The sequence below is a fragment of the Neophocaena asiaeorientalis genome, unplaced genomic scaffold (genome assembly GCF_003031525.2).
Source record: "Neophocaena asiaeorientalis asiaeorientalis breed wild unplaced genomic scaffold, Neophocaena_asiaeorientalis_V1.1 scaffold317, whole genome shotgun sequence".
Lineage (NCBI taxonomy): Eukaryota > Metazoa > Chordata > Mammalia > Artiodactyla > Phocoenidae > Neophocaena > Neophocaena asiaeorientalis.
Genome location: NW_020173114.1, coordinates 5,012,783 through 5,034,430, shown reverse-complemented (window position 1 = coordinate 5,034,430; position 21,648 = coordinate 5,012,783). Strand labels below are relative to the sequence as shown.

At 38.9% G+C, this 21,648-nt stretch overlaps 1 non-coding gene across 1 annotated transcript; it reads right to left on the bottom strand.

The window, feature by feature from the left end:
• Nucleotides 1–7,098: 7,098 nt before the first annotated feature.
• Nucleotides 7,099–7,201, bottom strand: LOC112398870 (U6 spliceosomal RNA). Its single transcript, XR_003003077.1, has one exon. It is a non-coding gene; the product is annotated as a U6 spliceosomal RNA (small nuclear RNA).
• Nucleotides 7,202–21,648: the final 14,447 nt, after the last annotated feature.

Below are 21,648 nucleotides of genomic sequence, written 5' to 3'. Positions count from 1 at the left end.
CGCCTGGACGGGTGGGATAGGGAGGGTGGGAGTGAGGGAGACGCAAGTGGGAAGAGATATGGGAACATATGTATACATATAACTGATTCATTTTGTTGTGAAGCTGAAACTAACATACCTTTGTAAAGCAATTATACTCCAATAAAGATGTTAAAATGAAAAAAATAAAAGTAAAAATAAAATAAAATAAAAGAAACTGAGGGATTAAGCTCTCTGAGAGGAAATGAGGTTCCTCAGCTGAATCTGAACTAATCCTTGAAGAGAATTTTTTTATGGAAGGTAGAGGACTGCCTAACACGGAGTGTCAAACCTGACAGTTCCTGTCAGAAGGAAGGGTAATTGTTGTCTAACTTCATAATTTGGAAATTTAAACCCATGTAATAAGAATTGGCTTTAAAAAAAAATAAATTTATTTACTTATTTATCTTTGGCTCCATTGGGTCTTCCTTGCTGCACATGGGCTTTCTCTAGTTGCGGCGAGCAAGGGCTGGTGGCTTCTCTTGTTGCTGAGCATGGGCTCTAGGCACACGGGCTTCATTAGTTGTGGCACGTGGGCTCAGTAGTTGTGGCACGTGGGCTCTAGAGCACAGGCTCAGTAGTTGTGGCACACAGTCTTAGTCGTTGCGTAGCATGTGGGATCTTCCCAGACCAGGGCTCGAACCCGTGTCCCCTGCATTGGCAGGTAGATTCTTAACCACTGTGCCACCAGAGAAGTCCCAAGAATTGGCTTTTTTGTATTACTTTAAATAATCTAAAGTAATACAAATTTTCTCTTCCATCTCCAAAATTTTGGAGAAATATATCTCATTTTTAAGCAGTTAACTGGGGCTTAAGAATGGAATTCTGATATGCCCAAGTATCAACTTTGGTAAATCTCCCGAGAACTGATTTATGTTCTGCTCCATTATTATTTACTGTATTCCTCTGCACCTTGTTTCTCTGGGATGAATGTTAAGCTGTACCTGTGAAAGCCTGGGTTTTAGGGTGAGCAGCTTCTAGATTTCAGCATGGCTCCACCACTTATTATCTCTCTGAGCCCCACATTCTTTTCTTTTTTTTTAAACATCTTTATTAGAGTATAATTGCTTTACAATGGTGTGTTAGTTTCTACTTTATATCAAAGTGAATCAGCTATACATACACATATATCCCCATATCTCCTCCTTCTTGTGTCTCCCTCCCACCCTCCCTATCCCACCCCTCTAGGTGGTCACAAAGCATGGAGCTGATCTCCCTGTGCTATGCGGCTGCTTCCCACTAGCTGTCTATTTTACATTTGGTAGTGTATATATGTCCATGCCACTCTCTCACTTCGTCCCAGCTTATCCTTCCCCCTCCCTATGTCCTCAAGTCCATTCCCTATGTCTGCGTCTTTATTCCTGTCCTGCCCATAGGTCCTTCAAAACCATTTTTTTTTTTAGATTCCATATACATTTGTCAGCATACAGAATTTGTTTTTCTCTTTCTGACTTACTTCACTCTGAGCCCCAAATTCTTTATCTGAGAAATGGCAATAATAATAGTACCTACCTCCCAGAGTTACTGTGAGAATTAAATGAATACTCAATGTTCATTCTTATTAGCAGTATTGATGGAAATATTAATGGAAATACATATAAACCCAGTTTCTATGCTGATGTTTCATAGTCTTCTTAGTGTTCGGGTTTATCTTTTGAAATGGATAGGAGGAAAGTGTCAGTATACCTGAACACAAAAGGAGTTTCTCCTGAATAGAGCTAGACATAAACAAGGCAGGCACAGGCAAATGATAACAAGGGATTATTCAGAACACCACAGCCTGAAGGCTCCATAACTACCAAATGCCTCCTCAGCTCTTGCCTAATATTCCGGGATCAGAAATCTAATCATTCGGGCTTCCACAACTACTGAAGCCCACGTGCCTAGAGCCCTTGCTCTGCAACAAGAGAGGCCACCGCAATGAGAAGCCTGCGCACCGCAACGAAGAGTAGCCCCTATTCGCTGCAACTAGAGAAAGCCCGCGTCAGCAACAAAGACCCAATGCAGCCAAAAGTAAAATAAATAAAATAAATAAATTAAAACACACACACACACACACACACACACATACACACACATACAAGAGATCTAGTCATTTAAGTAAAGGCTTGAATTCCCTGATGGTCCATTGGTTAGGACTCCGCACTTTCCACTGCTGGGCCCCAGGGTTCGATCCCTGGTCAGGGAATTAAGATACCACAAGCAGCAAAAATTAAATAAATAAATGTTTTATTCAAATGTAAATACAAATACTGCTGATAAAGATAACCATGGAGTGAATAATTTAAAACCTTCCTTTCTTAAGAAGAGGTTTTGAATGAGATTATGAAGGAGAAAATATGGGGGCAATGAACAGACTTCTGATAATCATAAAAAGAGAGAAAAAGTTAGAAAACTGAGAAGAGGTGGGCCTCAAAGACAAACTTGAAGGATTTAGTGATTCAAATGCTAATAGTTAAGAGAGTCTGTTTGCAAAATCCTGATAGTGTAGCAGATTATGAATGTGGGCAGTGTTAGACAATCCAACATGGAGAGTGGATATTTCAAGTCTGTGGGTGTTGTCTTCGAAACCAGAGTGAGTGGTTAGGTTTGCTTTCCTCTCACTCTTAAACTGCTTAACCTCACCACCAGAATTTATCTGAGCTAATTTCTCTGGAAAATCATGTGGTCTTGGAAATTGAGAGCTAGAACTGAGGGTAACAGTGAGTGCGCTGGCCACTCTCAGACCTGGGGCTCTTGGCTTTGAGGTAGTTTCTGTGATTTCACCAGAGACTTGGGGACTAAGCATACACAGGAGATCTATTCGAGACCAAAAAGATTCCCTAGAACATGGACTTCTCAGGAGTCAGACAAGCCTAGGTTTGCATTCTGACTCAACGGCTTACTCACTGTGTGACTTTAAGCAAATTACTTAACTGCTCTAAACCTCAGTATCATCATCTGTAAAACAGGGTTAATAATACTTACCTCATAGGGTTGTGAATATTTTTTTAACATCTTTATTGGAGTATAATTGCTTTACAATGGTGTGTTAGTTTCTGCTTTACAACAAAATGAATCAGTTATATATATACATATGTTCCCATATCTCTTGCCTCTCTCTCCCTCCCACCCTCCTTATCCCACCCCTCCAGGCAGTCACAAAGCACCAAGCTGATCTCCCTGTGCTATGCAGCTGCTTCCCACCAGCTATCTACCTTATGTTTGGTAGTGTATATATGTCCATGCCTCTCTCTGCTTTGTCACAGCTTACCCTTCCCCCTCCCCATATCCTCAAGTCCATTCTCTAGTAGATCTGTGTCTTTATTCCTGTTTTACCCCTAGGTTCTTCATGACATTTTTTTTTCTTAAATTCCATATATACGTGTTGGCATATGGTATTTGTCTCTCTCTTTCTGACTTACTTCACTCTGTATGACAAACTCTAGGTCTATCCACCTCATTACAAATAGCTCAATTTCGTTTCTTTTTATGGCTGAGTAATATTCCATTGTATATAAATGCCACATCTTCTTTATCCATTCATCTGATGATGGACACTTAGCTTGTTTCCATCTCTGGGCTATTGTAAATAGAGCTGCAATGAACATTGTGGTACATGACTCTTTTTGAATTATGGTTTTCTCATAGTATATGCCCAGTAGTCTTTCTTTTGGTTTCCATTTGCATGAAATATCTTTTTCCATCCCCTTACTTTCAGTCTGTATGTGTCTCTAGGTCTGAAGTGCGCCTCTTGTGTAGACAGCAAATATATGGGTCTTGTTTTTGTATCCAATCAGCCAATCTGTGTCTTTTGCTGGGATCATTTAGTCCATTTACATTTAAGGTAATTATAGATATGTATGTTCCTCTTCCCATTTTCTTAATTGTTTTGGGTTCGTTACTGTAGGTCTTTTCCTTCTCTTGTGTTTCTTGCCTTGAGAAGTTCCTTTAGCAGTTGTTTTAGAGCTATCCAGTGTCCTGAAGTTGGGTCTCCCACCTCAGAGGCACAGCACTAACTCCTGGCTGCATCACCAAGAGCCTTTCATCCACATGGCTCAGAAGAAAAGAGATAAAATGTAGAAAGAAAGAATTAGTAGAAGTAGAAAGAAAGAAAGTTGGGAGGAAGGAAGGAAGGAAGAAAAAAAGAAAGAAAGTAAAATAAAATAAAGTAAGATAAAATATAATAAAGTTATTAAAATAAAAAATAATTATTAAGAGGAAAAAAAAACGGACGGATAGAACCCTGTGACAGATGGTGGAAGCAAAGCTATACAGACAAAATCTCACATAGACACGTACACATACACACTCACAAAAAGAGGAAAAGGGGAAAAAATCATAAATTTCCTCCACAGCTCCCTCCCACTGGTGCAGGTCTTGTCCCTATCCTTTTGTCTGTGTTTTTTCTTTTCCCCTACCCAGGTATGTGGGGGTTTTTTTGCCTTTTGGGAGGTCTGAGGTCTTCTGCCAGCATTCAGTAGGTGTTCTGTAGGAGTTGTTCCATGTGTAGATGTATTTCTGGTGTATCTGTGGGGAGGAAGGTCCATGTCTTACTCTTCCGCCATCTTCCCAGAAGTCGGGCTGTGAATATTAAATGATACAGTTTATGTGAAGTGCCTAGCATTATATTTGGTGCATAGTAAATGCCCAAAAAAGTAGAGGATTTTTGTAATCACTTTTATATGGAGGTATGATGGTTTGTCTTACTTGGCTAGGCTATGCTATTTATTCAGTCAAACATTAATGTAAGTATTGCTGCAGTGGTATTTTATAGATATGGTTAACATCTACAATCAGTTGGCTTTAAGTAAAGGAGATGATCCTGATAATGTGAATAGCCCTCATCTAATAAGTTGACGAACTTAATAGCAAAAACTGAGATTTCTTGGAGAAGAAATTCTGTCTCAAGTATGTAGCATAAAATCATGCTTGAGTTTTTAGTCTGCCAGTCTGCCCTGCAAGATTTCACATTAGCCACTCCCCACAATCACATGAGCCAATTCCTTAAAATAAAGGAATTGTGTGTGTTTGTGTATTCTATTGGTTCTGTTTCTCTGGAGGACACTGACTGATACATGGGTTATACTATGGGCACAGATCAACACAAGAGGCTTAGAAAATCCAGTTGAGAGAGTGGAAAGAAGGAGAGAGGGCAAGAGAGGTTATAAGAAAAATAGGATCCTCTAAACAGTTCCATAAACCCAATTAGAATTTCCACAGGAAGTGGGAGTCCCTCAACTAGTGTGCAACCCAAAGTGGCTGCACAAAGCTGGGCCTGGTCCCCCCAGAGGAACTTCTACTCGCTCTTACTGAGGATCTTCTTCCACTCTGAGTTGCTTGCTCAACCACACCCCTTCCTCTGTGGTCCTATGGGATTCACTGGGAGGAGCCGTCAGAGGTGCTTCTTTCCTCCTGGCTCAGGGACTGAGGACTGAAAGATGCTGTACCACAGTCATTGCAGGAACACTGGCCCTCTCAGCCTCCTATTCCTTAGTGGCTCTGGAGAAAGTCAGATGGGAACAAAAATCTCCTCCAACCCCTAAGGATTCCAAGGATGGACTCTCTCCTGCTGTGTGTCACTTACTGTTACATGTTTCCAAAAATACTACAGATATAACATAGTGATTGGAATCAGAGTTGGAAATTCCTCTCTTAGAGTCCCAAAGGGCACCCAGCTATTAATTAGAACTCAGATAAAATAACTGCTGCTTCTGGGCAATGAAGCAGTTAATTAAGCAGAATTTGTTTAGATAATACTCATATTAAAGATTCAGATTTTTAAAATTCAACTTGTCAAATGACTCAGGAACCACTCATTTCATACTCTGCTTAAAATTACTTAAAAATCAAGGCATTACTATGCTTTGAAGACCATCTGAATAAAGGGAAACCTAAGAGGCACAGTACCAGTGTGGACTGTCTCAGTGAGAAGCTTTTCTTTGTATTACAAACATCAAATGCTTAGCTGATCAAACATGGCCAATTATACACACTCTTTTGTCTCGCTTAAGTTTCTTGCACCATGGGTAACTTTCTAACCTATCATTAGCATCTTCTACCTCCGTCCATTCTCCTTACTTCCATTGTTTCACCTTTCTGAAATTCCAGCTTTATCAGATCATGATTAATAATGAGCTTCCTCTGATTTAAACCTGGGTACATAAAACAGTAATATCTATATTTTCTAATTAAAATTCTATAAAACTTTCTTCCCTTGTAAAAAGTGTTTCCAAAGATAGATCAAGATCATTACAATATCAGTGGATATTTATTGGAAATTATGTCATTGTTTGGACAAACTAATTTTGAAAAAGTTTTAGCTGAGTTAGGAACTAATTACGTCCCATCAGGTGTTCATATGTTTCCCAGGTCCTAATCAAGGGTAGGGAAAAAGGGCCTGTGGACAAGATTAAGCATGGAAAGATGTGGAAAGATGTGATCCTTAGGATACTCAAGAATTTACTAAGCCAAAAAGCACAAAAGAAAGTAATAAGGAAGGAGAAATTAATCAATGTGTGAAAACTGTTGATAAAATCTTGGATGACTAACCTGAAGAATCAAATTGAAGGGTCAGAATGGGTAGACAGTGAAACTGAGGTCCGTGAAACTGAAAGACCAAAATGAAGAGGCAAGTATTGAGTAGATATTGATAAAATTTTGTATTGGTAGAAATATGTTTCATCCTATTTTCCATGAAAGAAATAATTTGAGGAAGAATGAAGCTGTAAAATCATAGAGAAAATGCTGTTCATTTGACCAAAATCTGAGTTTTGATTTCATTTGTATCTCTGTCTACTATGTGTCTACATCCAGGTGGCTCAGTGTGTTTGAGGTAAAAGCACAACCATACTGACTGCTCTCATTTTAAATTTGTGACTATGCACATCAAGTGGGCCATTGATGATGCCTGGCAATCATATTATATTTCTCTAGTGAATTTATTTTTTCACTCTCCTAGACAACTATTTCATACTTTCCTATTAGCTACATCTTCCACTTCTTCTTCTCCTTCTTCTTCCCCTTCTTCTTCTTCTTCTCCTCCTCCTCTTTCATCTTCTTCTCCTTCCCCTTCCCCTTCTTCTTCTTCTTCTCCTTCCCCTTTTTAATGGATGCTTCACAAATTTGCATATAATCCTTGCACAGGGGCTATGCTAATCCTCTCTGTATTGTTCCAATTTTAGTATATGTGCTGCCAAAGCAAGCATTCTCTTAGCTTAGAGAAGATGACTTCTCTTGTTTCACTGAGAAGCACAAATTCCCAGCATCTCTACCCAACTAAACACTTTTGTGTACAGACACCCTGCCTTTTCTCTTGTAACAATGGATGAATTGCCCATGATTCCATCTGAGGCTAACTCTTCCACGCCAGCACCTTACTCTGTGATATTGTTCCAGTAATTCTCTCCCTTCTCTCCTGCACCCTCAATTTCCCCTTTCTGATAGATCTTTCCCATTAGCATCCAAACAAGATGTTATTTATCTCACTTTAAAAACAAACAAAAAACACTTTCTTACAACTACTCCTCCATTCTTCACCTTTCCTTTACAGCAAAGCTCTTTCAAAGGTTTGTCTGTTTCTCTGATTCCATTTTCTTTCCTCTTATTTTTTTCTTGGTCCCACTCCAGTCAGGCTTTTGCCTACACTGTTCCATGGAAACATCTCATGGTCACCAATCATTTCCATTTTGCTAAATCAAATGGTCATTTCTCTTTACCCATCAATAGCAATTGACTCAGTATTCTTTAAATACTTTTTTCTCTTGGCTTCCCAGACACTATACACTCTCCTGGTTTCCCTTCCACTTCACTGGCTGCTCTTTCCCAGTCTCTTTGGTTAGTTCCTCTTCTCTTCAACCTTTCTAATTGTGCCCTAGGTAAGACTCAGTCTTTGAACCTCTTCTTTTTTTCATCTATACTCACTCAGTTCAATCTTATGGCTTTCCACATATCGTATCAGTAACTATGATCCCATTTTTATAAATTAACCAACTAAAGGTATTCATTTACTCAGAAATGAGACAGAAAGGAAAGAGACCAAAAAAGTCAAGGGTGATTATCATTCGGTGATGAGATTACAAGTGATTTTAATCTCTGTAATCACATTTTATACAATTAACATGTTTCTGTAATCAGATTTTTAAAAAAGAAGGATACATGGCTGGAGGGATGCAGAGAGATTTACCCCAAAAAACTTTCAAACATTCTTTTCCCAACCTAAGCATCAGAACGCTTTGGAAATAATGAGAGGCATGCAGATTTGAAGTGATTCTTTAAGAGTGGGAGAAAAGAAGCCTTGGTCAGCAAAAACTATGCCAACTTGCTTGCATTGTCCAGGACGGGACCTTTTTATATTTCCCAAGCTCTGAATGACTGAGAGTCACAGTCATTCTCCTGGGGAAGGACAATGGGAAAGTCTGAAGGCTTGAGGATCCCAGTCCTTGAGTACTTAGGCTCCAGAATTTTCTCTGATGTAGAATAAAAATTCACTGAATATTTTGTTTCCTACAAATAAAATTTTAATAGTATTACTTCTTGTTTATTAAATCAGAGTTTTCCTCTTTAAAATTGTTTTGGTATGTAATATTTCCTCAAGAAAAAGGATATCTGTGTGTAATGAAACTCAGCAACAAAACAGATGGCCTTGAACAACCCAGAAATTTACCTGGTCCCTATACATCACCAATACCTTTGCATGTACCTGGGCCACTCCTTTCCTATCCTATTCCCCTACCTCTCTCCCCAGAAGAAAAAACCACTAACCTGATGTCGTTGCCATTTTCATATCTATTTTAATAGTTTTGTTGGGTATGTATACTTTCTTAAACAATGTATTATTTAGTTCTTTTTAGAACTTCCTAAAAATAGTATATCTTATGAGGCTTTCTGCAAGGTGATTTTGCAACTCAATATTATGTTTCTAAAGTTCATCTACACTGTTGTGTGGAGCTGTAGCTCATTCATTTTCACTGTTACATAATATCCCATTGTGTTAATATTCCATACACATTCACCTGTCAATGGATATTTGGTTTGTTTTTAATTTTTTCTATTACTAGCAATGCTGCTATGAACTTTCTTGAAACTAATATACATGTGTAAGTGTTTTTCTGGGCCAATAGCTTTCAGGCTTTTTTCACTGCAACCCAAGCAATAAGTATATTTTCCTTTGCAGTTCAGTACACCTATACGGCACAGATGGTTAGGGGTTCATACATTTCCATAGTGTAGAGTTATTGCTGGAAAACAGAAGTTATTTAGAAGTGTATTTTCAAATATTGAGATCTCTAGGGATTAAAATTGATTTATCTGGGCTTCCCTGGTGGTGCAGTGGTTGAGAGTCCGCCTGCCAATGCAGGGGACATGGGTTCGTGCCCTGGTCTGGGATGATTCCACATGCCGCGGAGCGGCTGGGCCCGTGAGCCATGCCGCTGAGCCTGCGCGTTCGGAGCCTGTGCTCCGCAACGGCAGAGGCCACAGCAGTGAGAGTCCCGTGTACCGCAAAAAAAAAAAAAATTTGATTTATCTATCTTCTTATCTTTAAGATAGAAAGGTAAATAGATAAAGTTTTTGCTGGTGACTTCTAATTTAGTTGCATTTTGGTCAGAGAAAATATTCCATATGATACCAATTGCTTGAAATTTGTTGAGACTTGCTTTATTGTCTGAAAAGTGGTCAATGTTTAGAAATGTTCCATGTCAATTTTTAGAAATGTTCAGTGTGTGCTTGAGACAGATGAGTATTCTCAAAATTATTGGGGACAGGTTTCTATTTTTCCATAATAAGTCAAGGTTAATTACTTTTTAAAAAGTTTTAATTTATTTTTTTTGCTGGCGCCTTGAGGCATGTGGGATCTTAGTTCCCCGACCAGGGAAGGAACCTGCGTCCCCTGCAGTGCAAGTGCGGAGTCTGAACCACTGCACTGCCAAGGTTAAGATTTTTTAAGAATGTTTAAAACAATGTTTACAGATGAAATGACTTGCTGCAAGAATTTGCTTTAGGGGCTTTTCTGGTGGTCCAGTGGTTAAGAATCCACCTTCCAATGCAGGGGACGCGAGTTCCATCCCTGGTTGGGGAACTAAGATCCCACATGCCACGGGGCAACTAAGCCTGTGCCACAACTACTGAGCATGCGGGCCACAACTAGAGAGCCCACACGCTGCAACTAAGACCCGATGTAGCCTAAAATAAATAAATATATTATTTTAATTGCACACAATACAAAGTTAAAAAAATTTTGTTTTAAAATACTCCAGTTCCTCTTACTCCCTCAGAAAAAAATTGCAGAGATATCTTAAACAAGATTCCCAAAATGGGGAATTCCCTGGTGATCCAGTGGTTAGGACCCAGCGCTTTCACTGCGGTGGCCCCTGCAAGCCGTGCAGTGCGGGCAAAAAAAAAAAAAAAAATTGCCCAAATGGTTTAGTACTTAGAGGTTCATTACATCATACCAAGGTTCCACAAAGCGTGGTCTTCCAGCCAGTAGCATCAACACTACCTGGGAACCTGCTATAAATTGGTCTCACCCTTAACCTACCGAATTAGAAACTGGGGATGGAACACAGCAATCTGTTTTAACAAACTCTCCAGGTGCTTCTGATGCACACTAAAGGTTGAGATTTTACCACAGCTGTGTTTAGTTGATATTTGCCTGACTTCTTTTTCTAGTTGAAGTTCTATTAAGATAATTGTACATTTATACACAGTTGTAAGAAATAATACACGGAAATTTCTTGTATAGTTTGCCCAGTTTCTCCTACATTTTGCAAAACTATGGTATAGCATCACCAGGTTACAGACACTGATGATTTGTCTTTTTTCTATCTCTTTAAACCTTTCTATATTCTTATGTTTTAGGTATGTCTCTTGTAAATAGTTGGGTTTCATTTATTCTTTAATCCAATCTACTTTAACAGGCTAGTTCATTCCATTTACATTTATTAAATTACTAACATTTCTACTTGTTTCCACTTTCTATTTATTCTTTTCTCCTGTTTTTTTCTTCATGACCCTTTGTTTTTTCATATTAAGGTTTAAAAATTATTGTTATCTAGTATGTTATCATATTCCATTTTCTCCCTTCTACTAACTTGGAAATTGCATATTCTATTTTTGTTCTTTTAGTGGTCACCCTTGAAGCATTTGTAACAATATCCCAAGTTAATTCTTCCCTCCGAAACAATATAAGGAACCTTTGAACTCTTTAACTTTGGTCATCACCTTACCAACCTAAATGCTATTTTTTCCAGTTTTTGTTTTACCCTTTTCTTTAATCTTTCAAATTAGCAATATTTATTGTTATACAGATACTTGTTTAGATTTGACTACCTGCTTACCTATATCTTTGCTCAGTAGTTCATCTCCCACCTTTTAGCTAGGATTATTTTCCTTCTTTCTTTTCCTGCTCCTGGTCTGAGACCAGCAACATTGGCATCACCTGGGCAATTATGAGAAATGCAGACTCTTAGGCTCCTCCTCAAGATCTACTGAATCAGTATCTGCATTTAATACAATCCCTGGGTGATTTGTATACATGTTAAAGTTTGAGAAGCATTGTCCCAAAGGATTCCCTTTCAAAATTCTGTTAGTGCAAGTCTCTTATGGTAAACATTCTCAGTTCCTATTTGTCCAAAAAGATCTTCATTTCACCATTCTTCTTGAATGGGAGCACAATTCTTCATTAACAATTATTTTCTCGTAGCATTTTTAATGACCTCATTTCTCTGTCTTCTAAATTATTTGCTTTTAAACTTGCTGTTTATCTAATTACCATTCATTTCTCTCTGGCCGCTACTGAGATATTTTCTTTGACACTATTCTGTTTCACTACAATGTTTTCAGCTTTGGATAGATTAGGAGTTTTCCTTGTGGTATAGATTTGGGAATATCTAAGATAAAAATCTAGAGTGAATAGTTATATTAAAAAAAATAAGTGGATAGAGCTCATGGAGTCACAGGTGATAGTTTTACAAATGATTGATAATTTCTTGGCTACATATAGATGGTAATAAATCAGACCTGATTGTCATTCAGGCAAAAATATACAATAGAAGTGAATTACATAGTGTTTTTCTTATTGCTGGATGTTAATTGTGACTTGAATTAGATATTATTTGAGACTCACAAAGCTACAGTTTTGCCTTTTTTATACTTAAGTATACTTAATTATTACAAAAACTTTATGGATCATAACTAAACGGGAGTTAAGCCCTTTAAAAGATAATATGATGGAGAAAATAGAATTCTGTGCCATTGTTTCAGGTCTACCTCAAGAGATTAAAGTCTTAAAATTTGAACTCAGCTATAAAAAAAAGAAATATTGCCATTTGCAGCAACATGGATGGACCTAGAGAATACCGTACTAAGTGAAGTAAATCAGACAGAGAAAGATAAATGTTATATGACATCACATATGTGGAATCTAAAAAATAATACAAATGAATCTATATATGAAACAGAAACAGACTCACAGACATAGAAAACAAACTTATGTTTACCAAAGGGGAAAGGCAGGGGGAGAGGGATAAATTAGGAATATGGCATTAACAAATACAAACTACTATACATAAAAATGATAAGCAACAGTAAATAAGGATTTATTGTGTAGCACAGGGAACTATAGCCAACATCTTGTAATAACCTATAATGTAAAACAATCTGAAAAAAATATATGTATATATAATTGAATCACTTTGCTGTATGCCTGAAACTAACACAATATTGCAAATCAACTATATTTCAATAAAAGAAAAAATATTAAATGCTGAAATGAGCACAAGTTAGGATCCAAGACTAGTAAATTGTGTGTTGCCCATAACTTATACTTAATTACAAACAAAGATAAAATGTTCTTTTTCATCCTCCCCAGTTTTTACAGAATGAGTAGTATTGGGGCAGGGAAACCACTTTCAGCTTTCTGGGAAACAATAAATAAGTAAGGTTTACAAATTGAATAGATTTTAGTTCTAATTTTTATTATTATCTTTAAAATTAAAAAAAAAATTTTTTTTTTGGGCCTCACAGTTTGTGGGATCTTAGTTCCCTGACCAGGGATTGAACCCTAGCCCTGGGCAGTGAAAGCGTGGAGTCCTAACCACTGGATCACTGGGGAATTCCCAGTTCTAATTTTTTTTTGTTTTTTTTTTGCGGTACGCGGGCCTCTCACTGCTGTGGCCTCTCCCGCCGCGGAGCACAGGCTCCGGATGCGCAGGCTCAGCGGCCATGGCTCACGGGCCCAGCTGCCTCGTGGCATGTGGGATCTTCCCGGACCAGGGCACAAACCTGCGTCCCTTGCATCTGCAGGCGGACTCCCAACCACTGCGCCACCAGGGAAGCCCTCTAATTATGTTTATATTGGCCTAATTTAAATGAGGTACTTACAGCTTTTATTTGTGAATACAATATTTATTATTATAGTTATTTCATATGTGTTTAATTGCTCATTTTCAATATGTGTTCCAAAATATCTAGGGTTTTGTCTGTTTTGTTCATTATTGTATTCCTAGTACTTAACCTTGCCTGGCATGAAACAGGTGTTGAATAAACATTTGCTGATTGAATGAATGAGTGAACATAGTGATGCCATACAACAATTCTCCAAGTATTACATGTCACCATCTAAAAGATAAAATGAAGCTGGTGTGGAGCAGAGCCTGCCATGGAAGGAAACATAAGTGGAAAATAAATCTCTGTTGGTGTAAGCTGCCAAAATTTGGGGGACTTTTGTTACTCAAGATTTGGAGGGTTTTGTTACTGCATAACTCAGCAAAAGCCTGATGATACAGCATATACAATAATATGCACATATAGAATACAGCCCAATAGATGAGATTCCAAAGAAAGTGAGCTCAATAAGCATTGACTAAATACATCTACACCCTCTTCAGTTACCTAACAGAACAGAACTTTTGTTCACTAAGATCTGCCTCAAATATCGCTTACTTTGTGGAAACTTTTCGGACTACCTCAGTATTAGTCAGGACTCTTGACTGCACATGACAAAAACCCGACTCTAACTTGTTCCCCACCACCACTTACACTGCTCATCCTTGTCTTCCCTGTCTTGTAAATGGCAACTCCATCCTTCTGTTGCCCGGCCCCCAAATCTTGGAGTCGTCTTTGATTTCTCTCTCTTTTTTTCCCATAGCCAATCTGAAGACAAATCATGTTGACTGAAAATACATCCACGTTGATCACTCCTCACCCTCTTGCACTTCCTACTCTGGTCCAAGCACTCACTTTTCTCAATAGCTTCTGACTCGTCTCCCCGTTTCTACCCTTCCCTAGAGTCAATTCACTGCACAGCAGCCAGCTGATGATTTTAAATGTAAAACATGGATCAGATCACGTCACTCTGCATATCCATCCCACTTAGAGTAAAAGCCAAAGTCCTAAAGATGGCAGGGTCCCCTATGTATTCTGGTTCCATTTTCTCCCTGATTTCATATCCTAGCATCTTCTATATTGCTCTTCCCATTCTAACCACACCAAAGCCTCCTTGCTGTTCCTTGGATATACCAGGCACATTCCTGCCTCAGAGCCTTTGTACTTGCTTCTCTCTCTGCCTGAAATGCTCTTTGCCAGACCTCTTGCTCTCTTACCACCTTATTTGTGAGGTCTTCCCTGACTATTCTATTTAAAATTGTAATAACCCTCCCCCACACCCCTTCACTTCTGTTTGTTTTCTCCATATACTTACACCATCTCATATACTATATATTTTGGGGGGGTGGTTATTTATGTGTTCAATTTATTATTTCAACTATGTCAAATCAAGATTCTCTTTCTCAGGCTTCCCTGGTGGTGAAGTGGTTAAGAATCCACCCGCCAATGCAGGGGACACAGGTTCGAGCCCTGGTCCGGGAAGATCCCACATGCCATGGAGCAACTAAGCCCGTGCTCCACAACTACTGAGCCTGCGCTCTAGAGCCTGCAAGCCACAACTACTGAGCCCACGTGCCATAACTACTGAAGCCTGCGTGCCTAGAGCTCGTGCTCCGTAACAACAGAAGCCACTGCAATAAGAAGCCCGAGCACTGCAACAAAGAGCAGCCCTCGCTCACCACAACAAGAGGAAGCCCGCGCACAGCAAAGAAGACCCAATGCAGCTAAATTAATTAATGAATTTAGTTAAATCAAAAAAAGAAAGAAAGGAAGTATGTGTACATTATTTTAAAAAAAATAAAGAAACTCTGTACCCATTTTGCACTAACTCTCCGTGTCCCCCTCCCCTGGACACTAGTAACCTCTATTCTACTTTCTGTCTCTGTGAGTACCTAGATATCTCATACAAGTGAAATCAAACAATATTTGTTCTTTTTGTATCTGGCTTATTTCACTTAGCATAATATTTTCAAGCTTTATCCATCTTATATGTATCAGAACTTCATTGCCTTTTACAGCTGAATAATATTCCATTGTATGGATATACCATATTTTGTTTATCCATTCATTTGTTGATAGACACTTGGGTTGTTTCCCTTTTTGGCTATTGTAGATAATGCTGCTATGAACATTGGTGTATATGTTTGAATTCCTGTTTTGAATTCCTTTAAATAGCTTGTTGTAGAATTGCAGGGTCATATGGTGATTCTATTTAACTTTCTGAGGAACTGCCAACTGTTTTCCACAGTGGCTGCATCAGTTTACATTTCCATCAGCAATGTATAAGGGCTCCAATTTCTCCAATGTCCTCAGCAACATTTGTAATTTTCTGGTTTTTTCTTGATAGCCATCATAGTGAGTGTGAAGTGGTATTTCATTGTGGTTTTCATTTGCGTTTTCCTAATGACTAATAATATTATACATCCTTTTGTGTGTTTTTGTATATCTTTTTTGGTGAAATGTCTGATCAAGTTCTTTTCCCATTTTTTTATTGGCTTATTTGTGTTTAGTTGTTAAATTGTAGCAGTCCTTTATATAGTTTAGATATTATTCTTGATCAAATATATGGTTTGAAAATATTTTCTCTCATTCCATGAGTTATTTTTTAACTCTTTTGATAGTGTCCTTTGATGCAGACACATTTTTAAAAATACATTTATTTATTTATTTTTGGCTGCATTGGGTCTTCGTTGCTGTGCATGGGCTTTTCTCTAGTTGCAGCGAGCAGGGGCTACTCTTCCTTGTGGTGCACGTGCTTCTCACTGAGGTGGCTTCTCTTGTTGAAGAGCATGGGCTCTAGGTGCACAGGCCTCAGTAGTTGTGGCTCACGGTCTCCAGAGCGCAGGCTCAGCTGTTGTGGTACATGGGCCCAGCTGCTCTGCGGCATGTGGAATCCTCCCAGACCAGGGCTTGAACCCGTGTCCCCTGCAGTGACAGGCAGACTCCAAACCACTGTGCCAGTAGGGAAGTCCAGACACATTTTTAATTTTGATGAAATCCAATTTATGTATTTTTTCTTTGTTGCCTGTGTTTTTGGTGTCATATTTAAGAAATCCAATGTCATAAACATTTTCCCGTTTTTAAAAAATATTTATTTATTTTGGCTGATCTGGGTCTTAGTTGCGGCATGCATGCGAGATCTAGCTCCCCCACCAGGGATCGAATGTGGGCCCCCTGCAATGGGAGTGCAGAGTCTTACCCACTGGACTACCGGGGAAATCCTATATTTGTTCTTAATAGAGCTGCTCACATATAGCAGCTGGCTTCCCCCAAAGCATGCAATCTAACAGAAAAGGGGAAAACTACGGTGTCCTGATGACTTAGTCTCAGAGGTTATACTCTATCATTTTTGCCGTATTTTATAGATCACACAGTCCAGCCCTTACTCAGTATGGGAGAGACTATACAAGGACATAAAGAACAGGCAGCAAGGATCACTGGGGGCCAAATTAGAGGATGGCTACCATGTGTATATATCCCCAGTACCTAGAATAGTGCCTAGAGTAATAACCTGGTATAATAAGTAGTATATTATATATAAGCAGTATATATATGTAAATGTTCAGAAAATACTTGATGATGAATGAGTCACTTGGAGGTTCTTGGTAAGGTCACAGCATTAAAGAAAAATCAGAGTGACAATCATCGACAGAAAGACATTGGAACTCACTAAAAAAGATACCCCACATCCAAAGACAAAGAAGAAGCCACAATGAGACGGTAGGAGGGGCGCAATCACAATAAAATCCAATCCCATAACTGCTGCGAGGGTGACTCACAAGCTGGAGAACACTGGTACCACAGAGGTCTACCCACTGGAGTGAAGGTTCTGAGCCCCACGTCAGGCTTCCGAACCTGGGAGTCCGGCAATGGGAGGAGGAATTCCTAGAGAATCAGACTTTGAAGGCTAGCAGGATTTGATTGCAGGACTTCGACAGGACTGGGGGAAACAGAGACTCCACTCTTGGAGGGCAAACACAAAGTAGTATGCTCATCGGGATCCAGAGGAAGGAGCAGTGACCCCACAGAGACTGAACCAGACCTACCTGCTAGTGTTGGAGGGTCTCCTGCAGAGGCAGGGGTGGCTGTGTCTCATCGTGAGGACAAGGACACTGGCAGCAGAAGTTCTGGGAAGTACTCCTTGGCATGAGCCATCCCAGAGTCGTCCATTAGCCTCACCAAAGAGCCCGGGTGGGCTCCAGTGTTGGGTCCCCTCAGGCCAAACAACCAGCAGGGCGGGGACCCAGCCCCACTCATCAGCAGACAAGCAGATTAAAGTTTTACTGAGCTATGCCCACCAGAACAACAGCCAGCTCTACCCACCACCAGTCCCTCCCATCAGGAAACTTCTACAAGCCTCTTAGATAGCCTCATCCACCAGAGGGCAGACAGCAGAAGCAAGAAGAACTACAATCCTGCAGCCTGTGGAACAAAAACCACATTCACAGAAAGATAGACAAGATGAAAAGGCAGAGGGCTATGTACCAGATGAAGGTACAAGATAAAACCCAAGAAAAACAACTAAATGAAGGGAGAGAGGCAACCTTCCAGAAAAAGAATTCAGAATAATGATAGTGAATATGATCCAGGACCTCAGAAAAAGGATGGAGACAAAGATTGAGAAGATGCAAGAAATGTTCAACAAAGATCTAGAAGAATTAAAGAACAAACAAACAGAGATGAACAATACAATAACTTAAATGAAAAATATACTAGAATGAATCAATAGCAGAATAACTGAGGCAGAAGAATGGATAAGTGACCTGGAAGACAGAATAGTGGAATTCACTGCTGCGGAACAGAATAAAGACCAAAGAATGAAAAAAAATGAAGACAGCCTAAGAGACCTCTGGGATAACATTAACTGCAACAACATTCACATTATAGGGGTCCCAGAGGGAGAAGAGACAGAGAAAGGACCCGAGAAAATATTTGAAGAGATTATAGCTGAAAACTTCCCTAACATGGGAAAGGAAATAGCCAGCCAAGTCCAGGAAACACAGAGAGTCCCATACAGGATAAACCCAAGGAGAAACACACTGAGACACATAGTAATCAAATTGGCAAAAATTAAAGACAAAGAAAAATTATTGAAAGCAGCAAGGGAAAGATGACAAATAACATACAAGGGAACTCCCATAAGGTTAACAGCTGATTTCTCAGCAGAAACTCTACAAGCCAGAAGGGAGTGGCATGATATATTTAAAGTGATGAAAGGGAAGAACCTACAACCATGATTGCTCTATCCAGCAAGGATCTCATTCAGATTCCATGGAGAAATCAAAAGCTTTGCAGACAAGCAAAAGCTAAGACAATTCAGCACCACCATGGAAGATCCCACATGCTGCAGAGCAACTAAGCCCATGCTCCACAACTACTGAGCCTGTGCTCTAGAGCCCACGAGCCACAACTACTGAGCCCACATGCTGCAACTACAGAAGCCTTCTCACTTAGAGCCCATGCTCCACAACAAGAGAAGCTACCACAACCAGAAGCCCACGCACAGCAATGAAGAGTAGTCCCCGCTCCCTGAAACTAGAGAAAGTGCGTGCACAGCAACAAAGACCCAACACAGCCAAAATAAATAAATTTACTAAAAAACAAAAAAAAGAAAAAAAAAGAACAATTAAGAAAATGATAATAGGAACATACATATCAATAATTACCTTAAACATGAATGGATTAAATGCTCCAACCAAAAGACACAGGCTTGCTGAATGGATACAAAAATAAGACCCACCTATATGCTGTCTACAAGAGACCCACTTCAGGCCTAGGGACACATACAGACTGGAAGTGAGGGGATGAAAAAAGATATTCCATGCAAATGGAAATCAAAAGAAAGCTGGAGTAGTAATACTCATATCAGATAAAATAAATTATAAATATATATGCACCCAACACAGGAGCACCTCAATACATAAGGCAACTGCTAACAGCTATAAAAGACGAAATTGACAGTAACACAATAATCTAAGAGACTACTACAAGCAACTCTATGCCAATAAAACGGACAACCTGGAAGAAATGGACAAATTCTTAGAAAAGTATAACCTTCCAAGACTGAACCAGGAAGAAATAGAAAATATGACTGACCAATCACAAGTAATGAAATTGAAACTGTGATTAAAAATCTTCCAACAAATATAAGTCCAGGACCAGATGGCTTCACAGGTGAATTCTATCGTACATTTAGGAAGAGCTAACACCTATCCTTCTCAAACTCTTCCAAAATATAGCAGAGGGAGGAACACTCCCAAACTCATTCTATGAGGCCACCATCACCCTGATACCAAAACCAGACAAAGATACTACAAAAAAAGAAAATTACAGACCAATATCACTGATGAATATAGATGCAAAAATCCTCAACAAAATACTAGCAAACAGAATCCAACAACATATTAAGAGGATCATACACCACGATCAGGTGGGATTTATCCCAGGGATGCAAGGATTCTTCAGTATATGCAAATCAGTCAGTGTGATACACCGTATTAACAAACTGAAGAACAAAAACCATATGACCATCTCAATAGATGGAGAGGAAGCTTTTGACAAAATTCAACACCCATTTATGATAAAAACTCTCCAGAAAGTGGGCATAGAGTGAAACTACCTCAACATAATAAAGGCCATATATGACAAACCCACAGCAAACATCATTCTCAATGGTGAAAAACTGAAAGCATTTCCTCGAAGATCAGGAACAAGACAAGGATGCCCACTCTCACCACTATTATTCAAAATAGTTTTGGAAGTCCTAGCCACAGCAATCAGAGAAGAAAAAGAAATAAAAGGAATACAAATTGGAAAAGAAGAAGTAATACCGTCACTGTTTGCAGATGACATGATACTATACATAGAGAATCCTAAAGATGCTACCAGAAAACTACTAGAGCTAATCAATGAATTTGGTAAAGTAGCAGGATACAAAATTAATGCACAGAAATCTCTTGCATTCCTATACACCAATGATGAAAAATCTGAAAGAGAAATTAAGGAAACACTCCCATTTACCACTGCAACAAAAAGAATAAAATACCTAGGAATAAACCTACCTCGGGAGACAAAAGACCTGTATGCAGAAAACTATAAAATACTGATGAAAGAAATTAAGGATGATACAACAGATGGATACATCAGATGGAGAGATATACCATGTTCTTGGATTGGAAGAATCAATATTGTGAAAATGACTATACTACCAAAAGCAATCTACAGATTCTATTGAATATCTATCAAACTACTAATGGCATTTTTTACAGAACTAGAACAAAAAATCTTAAAATTTGTATGGAGACACAAAAGACCCTGAATAGCCAAAGCGGTCTTGTGGGAAAAACTATAAAATGGATGACTAATAAGAACCTGCTGTATAAAAAAATAAATAAAATAAAATTCAAAAAAAAAAAACCCCAAAACAGGCCAGGCATTAAGGCAAAAAATATTTAGAAGGGGGAAAAAAAGAAAAAGAAAAATCAGAGCAACAGAGGCTTAGGAAAGGCAGGATTGACTGGAACCAGGGATTGTATATCTTCAGGATGCTCTCCATTTCATTTTTAGTTTTCTGAGAATAGCCAGGATCTCTGGGTTCAAATCCCTAGAGCTTCATAATGAGAGGGCAAAGGGACTTTACTTTTGCAGCTCTGGTTTGAAAAATTCTCGGTGAGGACTCTCCCAGTCTTACCTCCTTGACCCAGTTACTATGGTCAGAGGGTTAAGGTAATGTGATTGGTTTAGCTTGTGTCAGGTGCCTATAATTGTTCATAGAAGATGGAAGGGGATGTGGACAAATAAAAATAGTACAACTCCCTGGCCAGGTTAGGTAACCCCCATACCGTATGTTCCCGCCATACTATATGTCCATATAATAGAACATATCAGTATTGTCCATTTATTTGTTCACATGTCTGTCTTCTACTCCAGACCATATATTCTTAAACTAAAGTCTGAACACAGGTACTACATTTTGTAACTCCAGACGACACAGGTTTTGTAGTGAAGACAGAGTTATGCTTGTATTTTTGCTTTTCATTTTTCTGTCACTGTGACTTTGGACCAGCCAGAGCTTCCTCAACTTTTAAATGGGTCTAATGATGGCTGCCTCATTAAGAAGCACATTATATTATTGCTGACATGTTGTAGGAGCTGAGAAAGTTATTATCCTTCCTGTTAGGAAAGTGCCTGACACAATTGTATGTCCTTAATACCTTTATGAATGAATGATTGAATGAATAAATAAATGAAGCATTCTTAGTGATTTGC